The sequence below is a fragment of the Cherax quadricarinatus genome, chromosome 22 (assembly GCF_038502225.1).
Source record: "Cherax quadricarinatus isolate ZL_2023a chromosome 22, ASM3850222v1, whole genome shotgun sequence".
In the NCBI taxonomy this organism is placed as follows: Eukaryota; Metazoa; Arthropoda; class Malacostraca; order Decapoda; family Parastacidae; genus Cherax; species Cherax quadricarinatus.
Genome location: NC_091313.1, coordinates 25,474,158 through 25,479,157, shown reverse-complemented (window position 1 = coordinate 25,479,157; position 5,000 = coordinate 25,474,158). Strand labels below are relative to the sequence as shown.

The following is a 5,000-nucleotide window of genomic DNA, read 5'->3' as shown; positions in this document are numbered from 1 at the left end:
AAAGTAAACACAGCAGAAAAACTTTTGACTTGTATCATCTTTCACCAAGTAAGAACAGAAGTATGTACACTGTATACACTATGTACAACAATAGGTATTAGTGCACTCCACGGTAAACAAGGCAGAATAGTAGTCACTAGAGAGCAAACCGTGCTTCAGTCAGCTCTAGAATGGGAATGACAAGGGCAGACAAGTGTGTGGTACCCACAACACCTCCGCGATTGCCAAAACCATCTTCTCATTGGCTGGAACCTGGGTACTGATCGAACGACGGGGCCCCATCGTCGACCCTAGTACTGGTTCGCTGGTTGGGGGAGATAGCCTTTCAATGAGGGTGTGTACATGCGCCGAGTAAAGGTTACGTACTCTTTGCATGCCACATTATATATATATATATATATATATATATATATATATATATATATATATATATATATATATATATATATATATATATATATATATATTATAGGTAAAACTGGCCAATTAGCAAGAACTCATTTAAAATTAAGTCATTTCTAAAATTTTCTCTTATACATTTAAAAATATATTTTTTTTCATTTGTTAATGTAAGAATTAATAGTTTTGTACCAAACGAACCTTCGAAAAGCTACCTAACCTTATTATAACAAGCACAATTTAATTTAGCCTAATCCAGCTAAATATATTTTAGATAAGTTTACAGTAATTTAATAAACAAACACAATGAAATATATTTTTTTCGATAAGTTCAGAATGATTTTTGCAAAATTATTGCATACATTAATTTTCGCTTGCCTTATTCGGCAAGAAGAGCATTGCTATTTAATAAAAAATCGCAAGTTTTACCTATTCGGCACGAGACACACACACACACACACACACACACACACACACACACACACATATATATATATATATATATATATATATATATATATATATATATATATATATATATATATCTATATATATATATATATATATATATATATATATATATATATATATATATATATATATATATATATATATCTGGCAAAGCCTTATTTAGATTATGCTGCGCAGCTCTGGTCTCCATGTCACAGAATGGACATAAATTGACTGGGAAACATACAGAGGAGGATGACTAAGCTGATCCTATGTACCAGAAATGTTTCCTACGAGGATGGATTGATGGCACTGGATCTGCGCTCTCTGGAAAGGCGTAGAATTGTAGATATAATTGAGGTATACTAATGGAAGACAAGAATAAATAAAGGCGATGTAAATATCATGGTGAAAATATCTGACCAAGACAGGATGTAGGAAAGTTTAGCGTCACAGAAGCGAGAGCCTCAGGTAACTTCAAAAATAGGTTAGATAAGCGCATGAGTGGGTGTGAGCTGGACCTGCCTAGCATAGACGGCTAATATTTAAAGTGACCAAAGTCCCAGGACCGAAACGTATACAGTAAAGATATCCTAGTATGGGCCAGTAGGCCTGCTGCATTGTTTCTCCTTTCTTATACCCTTATTATGAAGAATAATGAGTCACAATTCCATGATTGAAACAATACACAATTAATCCGCACTTTGGAGACTGAAAATAATGACTACATTCCGGTCCGACTTGGATCAAGATTTGGGACGAGAAATGTGCTTAGAGAAACAGAGTTGCTCAATGTGCCGACCTGTTGAGTATATTTTATTGACTTACTGTATGACTCTGATTTAAAGAACAAGCAAAGAGAGGATCACTGCAGTAAGCCTAATGGCCTAGAGTAGGCTAGTCTTACCACTTTCACTCGGGTACCTAATCGACCTATTTTAAAAACTACGCATTTTTTTCACTCATTTTGCACATCATTACAGCATGATCAGCATAGAGGAAGAGTGAGGGAAGAAGAGAGACAGGATGAGAGGGATTGAAGGAGATAAAAGTAGAGTAGGGGTTGTGGGAGAGGTGAGAGGGGGTTATGGTTGCTGGGGAGGGGGGGGGGGGGTTGGGGTAGAGGAAGGTAAGTAGAGAAGCAGGAACACTAGTGTGTGTGTGATGGAGACTGGGGCAAGAGGTGGTGGTGTGTATATGTACTCACCTGTGTGTACTCGCCGATATGTGATTCATAGCTCCTGGCCTCCGCCACTTCGCTGTGTACGTGTGTGTACTCAGGTCTTCTGTCATGGATGTCAGTTGTTCGTCATTTCTCACTGGGACGACACTGTTATCCTCGCATGTCTTCTGTTTAATCGATTTGTGAACGTATGGTGTCAGTCTACGAAAACCTAGATCTGATTTTGGTGGCATGTGTCATGCATCAGTGTTTTCGTGCGTTAGAGTTGTCATGTGTCAGTGTATCATGTCAGTGTCATGTATCAGTGAAAAGCATAAATTAATCAACGAATCTCAGCATGGTTTTACAAAGGGGCGTTCCTGCCTTACGAATTTATTAACTTTTTTCACTAAGGTATTTGAGGAGGTAGATCATGGTAATGAATATGATATTGTGTATATGGACTTCAGTAAGGCTTTTGACAGGGTCCCACATCAGAGACTATTGAGGAAAATTAAAGCACATGGAATAGGAGGAGAAATTTTTTCCTGGATAGAGGCATGGTTGACAAATAGGCAGCAGAGAGTTTGCATAAATGGGGAGAAATCAGAGTGGGGAAGCGTCACGAGCGGTGTTCCACAGGGGTCAGTGTTGGGCCCCCTGCTGTTCACAATCTACATAAACGACATAGATGAGGGCATAAAGAGCGACATCGGCAAGTTTGCCGATGACACCAAAATAGGCCGTCGAATTCATTCTGACGAGGACATTCGAGCACTCCAGGAAGATTTGAATAGACTGATGCAGTGGTCGGAGAAGTGGCAGATGCAGTTTAATATAGACAAATGCAAAGTTCTAAATGTTGGACAGGACAATAACCATGCCACATATAAACTAAATAATGTAGATCTTAATATTACGAATTGCGAAAAAGATTTAGGAGTTCTGGTTAGCAGTAATCTGAAACCAAGACAACAGTGCATAAGTGTTCGCAATAAAGCTAATAGAATCCTTGGCTTCATATCAAGAAGCATAAATAATAGGAGTCCTCAGGTTGTTCTTCAACTCTATACATCCTTGGTTAGGCCTCATTTAGATTATGCTGCTCAGTTTTGGTCACCGTATTACAGAATGGATATAAATTCTCTGGAAAATGTACAAAGGAGGATGACAAAGATGATCCCATGTATCAGAAACCTTCCCTATGAGGATAGACTAAGGGCCCTGAAACTGCACTCTCTAGAAAGACGTAGAATTAGGGGGGATATGATTGAGGTTTATAAGTGGAAGACAGGAATAAATAAAGGGGATGTAAATAGTGTGCTGAAAATATCTAGCCTAGACAGGACTCGCAGCAATGGTTTTAAGTTGGAAAAATTCAGATTCAGGAGGGATATAGGAAAGTACTGGTTTGGTAATAGAGTTGTGGATGAGTGGAACAAACTCCCAAGTACCGTTATAGAGGCCAGAACGTTGTGTAGCTTTAAAAATAGGTTGGATAAATACATGAGTAGATGTGGGTGGGTGTGAGTTAGACCTGATAGCTTGTGCTAACAGGTCGGTTGCCGTGTTCCTCCCTTAAGTCAATGTGACCTGACCTGACTAGGTTGGGTGCATTGGCTTAAGCCGGTAGGGACTTGGACCTGCCTCGCATGGGCCAGTAGGCCTTCTGCAGTGTTCCTTCGTTCTTATGTTCTTATGTTCTTATGTCATGTGTCAGTCTTGTGTGATACGCCAATGTTGTACCAGTTCGCCAAAGGTGTGTCATACGTTAATGTTGTCATACATTAGTGTCATGTATAGTAGAATCTTTGTACATGAACTCAAACTCCTTTATTTTAATAATAATAATAATAATAATAATAATAATAATAATAATAGTAGTAGTAGTACTAAATGGTTATAACTATGACCATAATTTTTAAAGGGGTGGACCGGTAAGCCAGCGGAAGGCCTCTGTCAGATGACCAAAAGCTCCAACGGCGGGTCATCATATAACTAAGACCCGCGTCAGGAAACACTTGTCCTGTTTCCTGACGAACCTTACCTAACCTATTATTTAATGGCAGAATTGCCGACAAAATGTTAGGTAAATAGACCCAAATGCAACTAATGTTGACACAAAATGGCACAGTTGCATCTGTCCTTTTATTATTATTATTCTTCTTCTTCTTCTTCTTCTTCTTCTTCTTCTTCTTCTTCTTCTTCTTCTTCTTCTTCTTCTTCTTCTTCTTCTTCTTCTTCTTCTTCTTCTTCTTCTTCTTCTTCTTCTTCTTCTTCTTCTTCTTATTATTATTATTATTATTATTTATGGGTAAGCGCTAAATAAGTAGGGATCACTTGACTCTTGATGGGGAAGTAATTAGGTGTAATCCTAGGAAAGGGAGGATAGCACCAATTTCTTGGATCAAAAGCCCTTCACCAGCTTCAGAGAGAAAAACCTCATTATTCACTTCACCAGAACTCTGTGAAATTAGTCCAGCTGTTATCAAACTATGACCAACCAAACTGTACCAGTCCTCTCCAAACAGGCTAATTGGCAAAGGGAATATGCCAATTGAACCATTGATGTGTTTTTTTCTAAATAGGTTAGTTAGTGTTCACTGCACCAATAGAAGTATAAGAATATAAAATATTGGTTTCGAGGTTATACATAATGTATCCATTGAGAAGTGTTTACTACATAGGATAAGGTGATAAACATTGTACCTATTGGAGCCCGTTCTCTAAATATAGAAATATATATGTCAATGTAACCAATGGGCAGTGTTCTCTAATTTTGTTGTGGGATAATATAGCAGTGTACCCGCTGGAGAGTGGAAGGTGGTGGTGAGGTCAGGTCTCTGGAAACAGTCTAGTCACGTGCTGATGGTTCATTTCACTGAGCCAGCAGTCAAGAAAGTTAAAGAACGGGTTCAGCAGCATAATCATTGACTGAACGTAAGCGTTTGGCGTTCACCGGGTGTCTGCTTGGTGTTAAGGAGGAGCA

General features: G+C 38.6%; 1 protein-coding gene across 13 annotated transcripts in view; it reads left to right on the top strand.

Annotated features, from left to right (window-relative positions):
• The window catches only part of LOC128689689 (trafficking kinesin-binding protein milt-like), a 406,769-nt gene that overhangs the window by 290,257 nt on the left and 111,512 nt on the right, over nt 1–5,000 (top strand). The window contains exon 1 of one of the 13 annotated variants that reach the window (XM_070087575.1): nt 2,020–2,038. The exons of the other annotated variants lie outside the window; for them this stretch is intronic. The gene's annotated coding sequence lies outside the window, so the exon portion shown is untranslated. Of the gene's footprint in view, nt 1–2,019; nt 2,039–5,000 lie in introns of those variants that run through there. 13 annotated transcript variants of the gene reach the window in all.